The following is a 15,025-nucleotide window of genomic DNA, read 5'->3' as shown; positions in this document are numbered from 1 at the left end:
GGGAAGAGATAAAATTGGAAAGATAAGCAAAGCTATAATCATTGAAAACCTACGTCCTCCGTGCTAAGGAGCCTGGACTTCAGCATGGATGTACTGGGAGGGTGGGTAGGGACACAGCGAATCTGTCATTGAATGCCACGTGAGGATGTGGCTGTTTTTTGTTGTTTGGTGTCATCCCTAACCCTTCCCCCCTCCAGTGCAGTGCTCAGGGTGAAATCCAAGCTCAAAGCTTTGTTCACGCTGAGCAAGCGGCGTGCCCCAGAGCTGTATTCCAACCCGGAGTTCAGATGGGTACTTTGGAGTTCAAAACACCTCTCTAATCAGACGCACATGGAACCATAGGAGTTCCAGGTTACAGATAGTGAGACCAGTTAAGAAGCTACTCTCAAGTCAGGCAAGAGGTAATGGGGTCTGAGCTAGGTTTGGCAACAGAGCTCGAGTCAAAGCGAATCAGTCTGACATTTGTAGAGGGTACTATGTAGTAATTTGATGGAGATAAGAATAGAGACTCCAGGAAGAGAGGTGGTTTTGATCTGGGAAATTGGATAGTAGAGCTATTTACTTAGATGGACATTATCTGGGTGCAGTCAGAAGCCGGGAGGAAAACCAGGAAAGCACTGTGCCACACAGGCACAACTCAGGGAAAGACTAATCAGCCGTCTAAGGCTACCAGAAGGGGAAGAGATAGGAGACCTGAGGAGAACTGACTGGGTGCAGCCAACAGCTTTGGGGAGAGTGTCACGAGTGAAGAAGCAGTCCAGTGTCAGAGAACCGAAGATGTGACTTCAAGAAGTCAAGCTAGAAACAATGAAACCACAGAGCACAGAGAAAATTGGTGGGTTGAAGCTGGAGAAGATCAACTTGCTGAGAAGGTTCTAGAAGCAGATGAGGCTTGAACACTGTGGCGTGACAGGTGGTTTCCTTAGGTTTCTAAGGAAAGAGGGAATTGTTATAGCTTATTCTCTCTGTGGTGCTCATGGGGTGGATGGAGCTCAGAGGACAATTTGCATTGGTCAGTTCTCTCCTCCTACTGTGACAGTCCTGGTGGACCTCAGGCTTGGTGGCAGGTGCCTTTACTTGCCGAACCATTTCACTAGCTTTATTTGTGAGACTTTTTACAAAGAGCTCTAGGGGTTAAACTGCTTTCTTCTGATCTCCAAGGGCACCAGACATGTGCCGAGCTGCACATACATACATACAGGCAGACATTTGTACACAGAAAATAAACTCTAAAAAAATTAAAAATGTAAAATGGGCTTTAGTCTCTCAACTGCTGATGCAAAGCTAGAATTTGGATGTCTGTTGAAATGAGAAAGTATTGGTCCTCCCTAAATGAGGTCCTCCAAAGATTTCCAAGCCCTAAACTCTTCAATCTTAAGATACCTTATACGGTTGGGGATTTAGCTCAGCGGTAGAGCGCTTGCCTAGCAAACCGCAAGGCCCTGGGTTCGGGTCCCCAGCTCGAAAAAAAAAAAAAAAAAAAAAGATACCTTATGAAGAGGAAATCTCTGGTTTCCTTAACAACTCAGTTTTGTCAGTTTTCTGGAAGCTGTCTTGTGAGAGTGCTGTAATGTTTTGCTGAAAACATTGAGAGACACTTGAGAGGACATATGATGGTTAGAAAGAATATAAATGGAACTCCATAGACAGTGAAAGAACTCTCTGTTCTTTTCCCTATGCTTTGCTTGTCTTTGCTGGCCTTTGCTGTTCTTCACTGGTCTTCACTGGTCTTCATTGGTCTTCACTTTGTAGAGAAAAATGTGCCAAAGAACTTTTTGTGGTATTCTAGACTTGCGCCAATTTGCTGGAGCCTAGCTGTTTCTGCTGGATCCTGCCAAAGCTACTGATTGGTGTTTGGTATTTGCTATTGAACTGAACTGCTGATATCATGACAATGAAGAATGGAATTGCCTCAAGGAACTACTTCTTCTAAACAGGGCCACAAAACCCTTTTCCTATTAACCTTTTCTCCCTACCTCTGACTGGTGGGTTAGAAGGGAGGTTAAAGTGTTTGAGAACCCTAAATAAAGTAGGTCTGGAAAAAAAAGAATCTAAGCCTACAACATTATATGGTGAAAATAAAATTATAAAATTTGTAGATATTAACGTGGGGTTCTTGAGGTGGCGTTCTCTTCTTGAGCCTGTAGTCTGTCCTGCTGTGTGCTACCTGCTGACTCAGTGGAGCCGACCTAGGTCTTCTGGTCTCCATTCACGCTCATGCAGATGCAGTCGAGCGCGTGTTGCTTGAAGCCTGTGGGTACCTAGTGATTTGACGCAGCATCGCGAGGAAATAAACAGGAGCTTGAGGAAGGTAATTTTGTGCGTGTGTAGATTGCCTAAAGGACAAAAAGCCTGTCTTTGTTGGTTTTTGCTAACTTTGTGGTTTTCTTGGTTACTTGAGAGAAAAAAAAATCAATCTCAGGAAGAATTGGGATTCTTTATTATGTTATCGTCCACATTTATTTTAAAAATACTGTGTCCTGACTTGAAATAGTCAGGATAACAAGAAACTTTTTAAAAGGGAGAAAATGCTAGAAATAATTAGGTTTGGTTGATATGTTACAGTGGACAGGATGCATAGAAAGAGCTGTCAATTCTAAATACCTAGTCTTCCCTGGGTTACATTGTACAGTAAGGGGCTATGAAAAGAAAAGGCACCTGAGAATTATTTACTGTCTGAGAAGTTCCTAGAGCTTTGTCAGATATCTTCATTTTCCATGACATATTTTTAGTTTTTAGTTCGTTTTTATATGTTTTGAAGTGGGCTCTCCCTTTAGCCCGGGCTGCCTGGAAATCAATGTGTGACCCACAGTGGCCTCAAACTCCTAATAGTCCTTCTGCTTCAGCCTCCTGATTCCTAATATTACAGGTATGAGACATCACATTGAGCTCATGATAGGTTTATTTATTCTGCTTTTCCTGATATTAGACAACCACAGTGAGATGGTATGAGTGCAGTTTCCACTGTTCCTTAAAATGGTGATTTAATACAATTTATTTTAATCTAGCATTTCTTAACACTGAACTATTTGTTTTCAGTTGGGAACTCATATCACTTACCTATAGAATTCTATGATTAGGACATACTCCAGATCCATAGAATCTCTTTTCTTGATGTTCTTTATACAGACTTAGTTTATTCTCAAAATATATTTGGGTCTAATTACAGCACTTGCTGTATGTTATATATGAACACTGTAGTGGTTTGAATGATTGGCCCAGGAAGTGGCACTATTAGGAGGGGTGGCCTTGCTGGAGGAAGTGTGTCACTGTGGGGGTGAGCTTTGAGAGACCTTTCTCCTACCTGCCTGGAAGTTGCCATGCTCCCACTTTGATGATAATGGACTGAACCTCTGAACCTATAAGCCAGGCCCAATTGAATGTTGTCATTATAAGAGTTGCCTTGGTCATGGTATCTCTTCACAGCAATCAAACCCTAAGACAAACATTTTCCTCTGTGAAGATTGTGTTCTTTCATTTTAATAAATGGGAACTAATATTTGTTGTTCTTCTTTGGAAATAAGGCTTTTCCCTATGTTTACTTGCACTTTTTGTCTAAAACATTTATAACATTTTTTTACTTACTCATTTTTTGAGAGAGAATTTCACTGTGTAGCCCTGGCTGACATGAAACTATTAAGTAAACGAGGCTGTCCTTGAACTCATAAAGATCCTCCTGTTTCTGACTCTGGAGTGCTAGAACTAAAGGCGTGCACTATCACACCCTGCTATTTATTTATTGTGTGTGTATACATGTGGTTATGGGGTGGGAGAGAGCAGGAACATGTTCAATGGCACCAAGGTGGAGGTCAAAGGACAACTTGTGTCTGCTCTCTCCTTCTACCTTGTCGGATGCTGGGAATTGAACTCAGGAAGTCAGGCTTGGCAGCAGCTGCCTTTACCTGCTGAACCGTTGAACCAGCCTTAAAACTTTAAGAAAGACTTTAGTCTTTTGATTTTCATGCCACAGTACGTAACCACATTTCTTCATCAGTATTTGAACAAGGTTCGGTTATAAACTCCCAGAGGAGGTTTCATATTTAAAAATTTTCAATAACAGGTTAAACGTGGCCATTTTATTTTGTCGTGTACAAATTGTTTTTAATTTTACTCTGTAGCTCTTCTAAACAATTCTGAAATCAACTACAGCCCATAGTGTTTCATCTTCCATAAAGAAAAGTTATCTCAGAGCTATATGCTGACACACTATGCTTGTACCTTTGTGTGCTGGCTCCTGTGTGCAAGATTGAGCCTGTGTCTAATTGAGACAAGTGACTCCCAGATCTAGTGGAACAAAAATTCTTTACCTAATACATTTAATCCCAGATTTCTTGGAGGCAGAAACAGGCAGAGCTCTGTGAGTTTGGGGCCGGCCTGGTCTACATAGTGAGTTCTAGGACAACCAGAGCTATAAAGAGAGAACCAATTAAAAAAATCTTTACCCAGAACTAAATGAGCTGATGAGGTGGGTATATTTAGTTTTAGGTATCAGCTTGCCATGGTCTCTGAGAGGAAAACCTCAAGTGAAAAATTGTCTTAATAGAGATTGGCCTGTGGTGTGTCTGGGGAGGGGGTCGTTGTCTTGATTGTTAATTAACCAGCCCACTGAAGGTGGCACCATTCTTTAGATGGGGCTCTGAACTGTGCAATAGTGAAGAAAGTGCCTGCATTCGTTGCTCTCTCTATTGACTATGGTTGTTGGATTAGTCCGAGTTCTCTAGAGTGACAACTTATAGAATGAATATATGTATATATATATATATATATGCATAAATGTATATAGGATGTATTAAAACGACTTACGAGCTGTGGTCCAGCTAATCTAACAATGGTTGGCTCTAATGGTTTTGAGCAGAAAATCCAAGAATCCAGAAGTTTCTCAGTCCACAAGGCTGGATGCCTCAGCTGGTTTTCAGTAGACACTGGAATCCTGAAGAAGTGGATTTTAATGCCAGCAAGGAGCGGACTTGCTAGCAAGGTGCGAACAAGCAAAGAGCAAAATATAGCCTGCCAGCGGAAGGTGTGGCTCAGATTAAAGGTGTGCCTTTCCTCCTCATCCCACCCCCATGCAATCCGGATTAAAGGCAAGTTCAAACTAAGCCAAAATCCTTTACAGGTTTGGCCTCCGATTTTTGGATTTTAGTTAATTGCAGATGTAGTCAGGTTAGCAACCTAGAACAGTCATCACAGATGTGATGTGACTAGCCATTGAGATTCTTGTCTTGATTTACCTGTAATAATGGATCATCGCCTGGAGCTGTAAACTGAAATAATGCCTTCTTCCCCTGTGTTGCTTCTGGTCAGGATGTTTTGTCACAGCCACAGAAGTTAGAGTGAGTCATACTGATGGTTGTTGGTTGACACATGGGTGATGTTTAAATCCGTTTATTTCCTGGCTTTGTAAGGAACTGGCTTCTCGTTTGTATTAAACAACCTATAGCATAACAGTGTGGCGTGTCACGCTTTGGTCAAGTGAACATTTGTCAATATTCTCTGACCTCTCCAATATTTGACTACTCTCATTGAATAGTCTTGATTCCATAGCAATATAGTAATTTGTGTGGCTCCCAATCTGCCATCCTTGTTGACTGGACGTGCTTGGAGACAATGGTTATGCCCTCGAGACGGAGTCTGGACCATCATATTTGAGACTGATGCTCATTTAATCAGGAATGACGAAACATTTTTAAGCAACCGAGGCTGACTTTATAGGCCCAATGCTTAATGTTCCCCTGGGAAAATGAACTTGGTATATAGAGCTTAGAGAGCTCCTAGCCTTACCGGAGACGTAGGAAGGTATATTCCTGGCAAACCGTGTTCAAATGCATAGGTTCTAGAAATGAATCCGATGTCAACTCATTGGTTGGCTTTCAACTGGGCATTTTAATTATACACTATAATCTGAGCACTTGGGAGGCAGGGGAAGGAAGATTAAGATCTTGACTTCACCCTCAACTATGTAAAGAGCTTTAGACCAGTCTGAGCTAAAGACCAATTTGAAGCCGGGTTGTGGTGCATGCCTTTAATCCCAGCACCCGAGAGGCAATGGGAAACAAATCTCTGAGTTCAAGGCCAGGCTGGTCTACAGAGCAAGTTCTAGGGCAGTCAGAACTGCATAGAGAAACCTTGTCTTGAAAAAAACATAAGCAAAACCAAAACAACAACAAAACGAAAGACCACTTAGATTGTTTATTGAAGTTGCCCAGCAAATCACACTTAGCACTGTACGATAAATTGCTATGTTCACCGTTTCTGGGGAACAGTGGCCAAAACTAAGGAGAATGGCTTTAGTTTGTGACCAAGAAGAATCTTTCACATCCTCTTTATGAAAAGAGAAAAGGATCCGTGTTTCAATATACAGCACACTCTGTCCAGTCTTCAGATGCAGCATGCATCTAGGAGCTTCCCGTTTCTCTTCACACACTGCAGGTAGCTGACGACAGGCTGCCTTGTCTGATGGGATTTAATTCCTTCCCCTACTACTCAAGGAAAAAGTGGGGTTTTTTTCCTCTCTTGAAATTGGACTGTATCTTGATTCCTTGCCCAAATTGTCCATCTGTAGCACGTTTTACATTTCTCCAGTTTTCTTTCACATTTCACTGACTCAACGTTTTACTGTCTCTGCAACTGACCTAGACTGGCATCGCCAGGAATTAAAACCCAGATCCCTGGCAGGAGTGTAGGTTGCCGTGCGGCTGACCTGTCTCCTAGAACCTATGGAGGTTGTGCAAATGGAAGCTTTGCTCTGGGGTTAACTTTCATGGATGAATCACCTTAGCAGATCCTGAACAGCAGGCAAGAATTGTCCCTGGACAAGTCACTGTCTGTCCCACTAGGGAATCTAGCCAAAATCTCAGGTCATGTAAGTCCTCATATAGAAGAAGCAGGACCAGGACATGGTCAAGAGCATCAACTCTCAGCTTTAGGGAACACAAAGAATGCTGCTGGGATATTTTTATTTCTGCTGATATTGAACTCCACTGAACTAATTTTCAGGGTCCAACTAAAGGATTTTTATTGTAAAGTAGCTCTTTTAAAATTATTTTATTTATTATTATAATTGTGGTGTGTGGTGTGTGTGTGTGTGTGTGTGTGTGTGTGTGTGTGTGTGTGTGTGTGACAACTTTTGGGTGTCAGTTCTCTTTCTACTGTAAGTCACAGGAGTCGAACCCAGGGAGCCAGGCTTGCATGGTAAGTACTTTTATCCTCAGAGTCAGCTTACTAGCTCGTAATCAACCCTCTGTATCATTATTACTTCTCTATCTCAGGCATCCATCTTTTATTTATTTTATTATGTGGGGTTTTTTTTTGGACCTCCTGCCCCAGTGTCCCAGTTTCTTGGATTATAGTAAGAGATATCACTGCCAGATAGGCATTCATCTCGAAGATCTTAAAACGACTCACTTCTCAATAGACAGTTCAACTGGTCTTTAAAAGAGACACAGCAGAGAGAGAGAGAGAGAGAGAGAGAGAGAGAGAGAGAGAGAGAGAGAGAGAGAGAGAACATGAACTGGGCGTGGTAGTACATACTTGTAATGTTAGCAACAATGTTGGGAAGCTGGGGCAGGAGGATTGCATGTTCCAAGATTGCAAGTTCAGTCATCAGAACGGAAATCAAATGCACAGACTCAACTCAGTCCATGAAGATACGCAGGAGGTTTATGCTCAACTGGAGATGCTCACTGCTGGAAGACACCTTGAACAGAAGTTGAGCATTTCAGTGTGGTGCTTTCTGAGTCTTACACAAGCTCAGGAGTCATGGTGACGGAATGTCTCTGGTCCTGTGTGCTTCAGAAATGACGAGCTGACTACAAAGGGCCATGCGGATCCAGGATCTCATGGTTCTCGTCAGAAACACATTTCTGTCTTTCCTTGTGGTTCCTGTAGCCTGGGGGGGATGGCGCCTTTCTAAGACTTGCCCCTACAAACCCTAGGCTGTCTTTGAGGTATTCCTCATTAAAGAACGGTGTCTGATCATCCTCGCCCAAATAAGACCTCTCATTTTTGGCTATCACAGCACCATTGAGGACTACTTTTTATTTCAGTTTATTACTTTTTATTGTTTAATACAAGGTTTCTCTGTGCAGCCCTTGAAGTCCTGGCACATACTTTGTAGGACCAGGCTGGCCTCAAACTCAGAGATCCACCTGCCTCTGCCTCCGGAGTGCTGGGATTAAAGATGTGTACCACCACCACCTGGCTGAGGACTGCTTTTGACAGCAGCTGATACATCAGCCTGACCGTCTTGCTGGAGTGAAAATCACCCGTTGTCTAGAACTCCTTTTAGTTTAACTCTATGGACCGCAGTCCCCTCAACATCCCAGGGTCAAACTAGAGAAGGAAGGCGCTGGTGCTGTGGGGATGGCTCAGCGGGCAAAGTGCTGGCTGTACAAGTCTGAGGAGCTGGCACTGGGTCCTCGGCGTCCACATGAAAAAAGTGGAGCACCTTGATGCACACCTGTGATCACAGTGCTGGGAGGCAGAGACAGGAGGATCCCAGAAGCTGGCTGGCCAGCCAGACTAACCAAACTGATGAGGTCTAGGCTCAGTGAGAGGCCCTGTAACAAAAAATAGAGTGGAAGAGTTCTGGGATTAGCTCAGTTGTTAGGGTGCCTGCTTAGTATATATGAAACCCTGGGTTTGATGCCTAATACCACATAAAACTTTGTGGCGGTTCACGCCTATAATCCCGGCACTTGGGAGGCGGAGGCAGGAGGATCAGCAGTTCCATGTTATCCTTGACTATATAGCAAGTCTGAGTCCAGTTGTACCTCTACGAAACCCTGTGTCTGAGTATTCTATCGCTGTGAAGAGATCCTCACCACAGCAACTCTTATAAAGGAAAACATTTAACTGGGGCTGCCTTGTGCTTGAGGAGTTCAGTCCGTTCTCATTCATGGCAGGGAGCGTGGCAGCAGCCAGGCAGACAATGGTACTGAAGAGGGAGCTGAGAGTTCTACATCTGCATCAGCAGGCAGCAGGAAGAAATAATGACACTGAGCTTGGTGTGACCTTCTGAAACCTCAAAGCACCCCCTCCCCCACCAACCCAACCCTATGCATGCCTACACACACACACACACACACACACACACACACACACACACACACACACACACACACACACACACTCTCCAACAAAGCCACACCCACTTCAACAAAGCCACACCCACTTCAACAAAGCCACACCTCCTTCCTAATTGTGCCACTCCCTATGGACCTGGGGGCCATTTTCATTCCAGCCTCCTCACCGTGCCTAAACAAAACAGTTAGAGAAAGACACCCAGTGTTGATGTCTGGCCTTAACACAATTGTGCACATATGTCAATCTACTTCTCCTATAGGTGTTTACAGGAATGAACTTGTATGTACACAAATGCCACACATAAGAGAGACAGGAACTTCCCTATATTCTGTTGGAGGTCTGAGATTCCTCTGACCTGAAATGGTGTTAAAATACACAACCATTCTTCTACTCGGAGGAGGAAGTGATATCCAGGCCCCAGAAGTCTAGCTTGGACAGGCATTGGGCAGAAGGCCACGCTGAAGCAGAGCTAGATAGGAGTAGAGGTCACTCAAGGGTCTTAGTGACTCCAATGAAGAACTAGGATGAGCTTTGAGGAGGCTTAGAAGCTAGAAGTATGGAGAGAGCCAAAAAAATACAAATAAAAAGACATGCAAGACTTTAGCCTAACTCCACTGCCTCGTTTTTCTTGGAAGGGCAGTGGCAGCTGGCAAAGAAGGTCCCATGGGACAGAATGTGTGCAGCCAAGACTGTTTGAAGCAGTGAGAGAAAGGAGACGTCATCTGCAAGTGTTCCGACGTCTGTCTTCTGTTGGATGTATAAGCATATTTGGAGGTAGATCCCAGGGAACCTTGAGAATTCCTAGCACCCTTGGATAGCCTGTGTGGTGTCCTCAGGCCTAGCACAGTGCTGGCCGTGGTGACTAAGAATCTGAACTCAGTGTGGAAAGTGTCTTCTGGACCATAAAAGCAGACAGAGCAGGAACACTGGACAGGGGCGGGTAGGGGAATGGGTCATGCTGATTGCGTGTCATGTTGCCAGGGGTGATATTGAAAATATTTTCTCAAAAGTTAATAACTAGGGCAATGCAGACAAGTGCTGAGCAGAGTGAATTCTGGAAAATTCTGAAAAGGAGCAGTGTCTGGCAGTGGTGTAGGTTCTCAGGAACCCAAGTCACTCATTATTTGAATAAAATAGATAAAAGAGGCAGATTAACCCTCACTAAGTCAAGGACTATGACTTTAGGATTAGGGTGCTAACCAAGGCCACCAGAGGGCTGATGACTTAGAACACCATCTTGATAAATAGGTAGGTGGAAATGAGCCTGGGGTGGTTTGAATAGGTTTGGCCCCCAGAGCTTAATGTATTTGAATGTTTGGCTAAAACTTGGCGCTATCAGGAGGAGCCTTGATGGAGGAAGTGTATCACTGTGAGGACAGCCTTTGAGGTCTCATGTTCAAGCTCCACCCAGTGTGGGACAGGCTTCTTCTGCTGCCTTCAGATCAAGGTGTGAAACTCTCACTCCTCCAGCACCATGTCTGCCTGCATGCTGCCTTGCTTCTTGCCATGATGATAATGGACTGAACCTCTGAAACTGTAAGCCAGCCCCAACTAAATGTCGTCCTTTATATGAGTTGCCATGGTCACGGTCTCTTCACAGCAATGGGAACCCTAACTGAGACAGAGCTTGGTCTTCAGGAGGAGTCCCACAGCGTTTCTGAATATTTGGCCTCTTCACTGACCTACAGGTCCACACTGGAGCTGTCTGGTCTCAGAAGTTCAGTTTTATTAATAGACCGACTCCTCCATGCTGGTGTTATGAATTGAATTGTCACCAGTGACAGCCTGATTAGGGCACCCAGACAAGGTCTGAGTTCCGGTTAGAAAAATAATGGCTCTGAGTTGTTGCTGTTATTATTTTTATCATTTAATTAATGTGCGTGGCTGCTTTGAATGTATGCATATTTATGTGAGGGTGTCTGATTCTGCTGGGACTGGAGTTACTGACAGTTGTGAGCTGTCATGTGGGAGTTGGGAATCGAACCCAGCTCCTTTAGGAAGAGCAGCTAGTACTCTTAACCTTTGAGCCATCTCTTCAACCCCCTGTTGTAGTTTTGAGCAGACAACAATAAGCTGTTTCAAAACAGCTGACCGGCCTGGAACTGGCTATGTAGATCAAGCTGGCCTTGAACTCACAGAGATTCCCCTGCATCTGAGTGTTAGGATCTAAGTACCTACATGGGATTGATGCCTGTGCGGGCTGCTAGTTTCCCTTTCAAATGGCCTTCCCCTATCTTGGGCACCTCCTCTCTGACTCTAGGCAGTTAAGACTTAGACAAAGTTTTCTGTTTTCTTTCTTTACAAAGGCTGCTGGGCATGGTTACCCACTGGCTAATTACTCTAGTTAAAGGGTTTTTTTTTTTTTTGTTTTTTTTTTTTTTTTCAATTGCCTTGGATGGAATTGCTGAACTTCAAAAGCTGGCTCTGACTGTTTAGCTATCCTGGTACAATCAGGTAGAGAATACCTACCTCTGCTAACATTGGTTACAAGAAGTCAGAACACGCTTCATATCCAAGTCTCTAAGTAAGGATGAGGCCGAGTGCCTCTGGTGAGGTGATCCTGAGCAGAGAGATCAGGATGTACAGGTGGCCATCAAGGAGATCTGTGGGTCTCCTCTTGGGGGCACTGAGGCACCCCAGAGCCGAGACTCAACTGTGTTATCTATTGGGGTACGGTGCTCAGAAATCTTCCCAACACCCTACCTATCATCTCTTGTGACAAAGATCACAGCTCCACAGATAGCTGGATGTTTTCTGCTCTGCATCTCAGGGATGAGTTTTGATTACTGTTAAGCAAAACAATACATCATGGTTCTCTTAGACGTTGGCCCATTTACAGAGTTTGCCCCTCGTTACAGTTTTGATCTTAGTTGTACAGACCCATATTTGAAAAGCTCGGTCATCAGCCTGTGACATTATTAGAAGGTGGCGGAACCTGTAGAAAGCGGGACCTCATGAAACAAAGTTGGGTCATCGACGTCAGAATTCCAATCAGCCTTTCCTCTTTTTACATTGATTTCTCTCAAGTAGTTTGTCACAGCAATGCAAAGGTAACCCATGCAGGTTGGCCTTGATTGTCAACTTGAAGGAATTTGGAATGATAAGAAAATACATCTGGGGGCATGTCTGAAGGGTACCTCCAGGGAGGAATGACTGAAGGCGGGATCAACTCTCAACACAGGAGGCACCTTCCAGTGGGTGACTCTGCTATAGAAACCTGAGGAAAAAGCAGTGTGCTTTGCCTGCATTTCCAGCTTCTGGAGCTGCTGCTGCTGCTGCTACTGCTGCTGCTACTGCTGCTCTCCTCAGCTGGTGTCTGAGACCACCTTCTTCAGCCTTCCCACGTGGACTCTATGCCAGCTACTCTTCAGGGAGTTTCAGGCAGGATGAGGGCTGCTGAGGCATCTAACCTCACAGACTGAGACGTTGCTGGGCTCTCATTCTCTCCAGTGTGCAGACAGCTATTGTTGTCTTCCTAGTCTGTAGTCTGTAGGCCAATCTCATAAACCTTCTTCTAAGTTGGGCACAGTGGTGCATGCCTGCAATTCTAGAGCTGGGAAGCAGAGACCGGAGGGTCCTTGGGTCTTCCTGACTGTCTAATTTAAACCTAACCAATGAGCTCCAGATTTGGTGAGACACCCTGTCTCAAAAAATTAAGACAGGAATAGAAGAAGATAGCCAACATTAACATCTGGCCTTCACCTATAGACAGACAGGCAGGCAGGCAGGCAGGTAGATCAACAGACAGACAGACAGACACAGACACATACACAGAGAGACAGAGAGAGAAGAAAGGGGGTAAGGGAAAAAGAGAGAGAGACAGAGAGACACAGAGAGAGACAGAGGGGGGAACGGAGGGGAGGGAGAAAGAGAGAGAGAGAGGAAGGAGAGGGGAGGGGGAGAGAGAGAGAAAGAGAGAGAGAGAGAGACAGAGAGAGAGAAAGGGAGGGAGGGGAGGGAGAGAGAGAGACAGAGACAGAGAGAAAGAAAGGAGGTGAGAGAGGGGAGAGAGAGAAAGAGGGGGAATGGAGGGGAGGGGAGGGAGAGAGAGAGGGAGGGAGAGGGGGGAGAGAGAGAGAGAGAGAGAGAGAGAGAGAGAGAGAGAGAGAGAGAGAGAGGCCTTGTATTGGTAGAAGTAGTCTACCCATTTGTTGAGGGTATGTTTGTGGGGAGAGCATGATATACGATGACATAGCAAGATGAAGCCCATAGCACGTAGACAGAAAGCACACCAGTCTGTGCCGAGCAGTGCTTGCTGGGCTAGTCAGGAAAGCAAAGGGAGGCAGAACTTCATTAGCTTGCATCCTTCCACTCAGTTTAGTCCCCACCGAGAAGAAAACATGAGAGACAATTGAGTTGAGTCTTCCAAGTGAATAAGCCCCAATATAGGCACACCTGACCTCTGCCACCATGTACAGTGACCCACCTTCAAAAAGAGGGCTGCCCAGGGATCAAGGCCATGCAGGGAATGGGAGGGAGATGTGGTGCCACCGTGCTCCAGCAGCAGCAGCAGTAGCTTGGAGTCCAGCCATCTCATGATTAAGCTACAGTGGAAGAGAGCCCAGGAAGCTGCCAGCCTCTATGATTTAGCCCTGACGCTTCCAGAAAAGATTGTTCAGACCTACCTGGAGGTGCAGGCAGGCTCTCTCTAGTCCAGGCATGGTCTGGGAAGCCAACATATAATGACTCATGCCTAGGCTGGTGCAGTGAGGATACAGAGGACTTGGCATCAGCCTGTCCTTGCCAGCAGGGCATAAGAAGGAACAGCAATATCCCCAGCTATTTTAGGCCCAATGCAGAAGATGCCATTTGTATTGTCGCAGTGTCTGAGGGGACAGCACGTTACCGTTTGCAAGGTACATAGAGTCTGCTGGAAGTGGCCCAGAACAAATCCTTCAAAATGAAACTTGATTTCAATCACGCTGGGGAGTTACATGTTCAATGTCAGCACAACTTCTGCAAAGCCCAGAGCCTCCAACCGCAGCCATCCCACAGCGGCTACCCATTTTACACTGTTCCTAGGATCATTACAACAAATTTCCAGCCATTTCTGAAATCAGCCTAGAGAGGGAAAGACTGTTTGATAAACCAGCTACAGATGGTAAAAGTTACTTTCGTGAAGTGTAAAACACTGTAGCATCTTCATTAAAGTTATAGTCTGGTTTAACATCCCAGTTGGTCACTGGTGTGCATTGGCCCAGGCATATTTTATGATGATTACACCATAAATCACTCCAGAGTGCAAAGCTAGATTATGACTAGGTGAGACGCTTGAAAAAAACCATAAAATCTCAACGAATTCACCAATAAGTATTGTGTGTCCTGGTTAAAATCCCTAAGCAAATTAGCCCTAATAGCACGAATGCGTCCAATAAATATTGCACTAAAAGAACTCAGTTTTGAACTCAGTGCTTCAAGTTCTATCACTGACTGCTTTAACAAAATTCTCTACAAGATTCTTGATCGAATTAAAGGAAAAATTAAAGGTTTATAAAAATCATAGATATTCATAAACCTGTGAGTAGTTACAGAGCTATGGTCTGTTCCATTTTCTTTTGTAATTGGGTCTCTTTAGCCCAAGCTGGCCTTGAACTTGCTCTGTAGCTGAGGATGACTTTGAATTCCTGATCCTCCTGCCTCCATGTCTCGAAAGCTATGATTACCATCACGTACTACCATGCTTACCTTTTGCCAAGCGATTTATGATAAAAAAAAATCAGTTCTGCATTTTTGTATTATTGGGTTTTCTGACTGTAAGACTTTCATTCAGCTCTGAATTTCTATTTAGGAGAATTGGCTGCATCAATTCGCAGAATCCTATGTGGAGCTGCCTACAAAACCAAGCAATTTCACATTTGATTTATCCTGTCATAAAGGTAACACATAATTGAAAATTCTACTGATAAGTAATACATTGATATTTCCTGCCCCAGAAAATAAT

This window comes from Rattus rattus, chromosome 4, assembly GCF_011064425.1.
Source record: "Rattus rattus isolate New Zealand chromosome 4, Rrattus_CSIRO_v1, whole genome shotgun sequence".
Lineage (NCBI taxonomy): Eukaryota > Metazoa > Chordata > Mammalia > Rodentia > Muridae > Rattus > Rattus rattus.
This window is presented reverse-complemented; position numbering follows the sequence as displayed.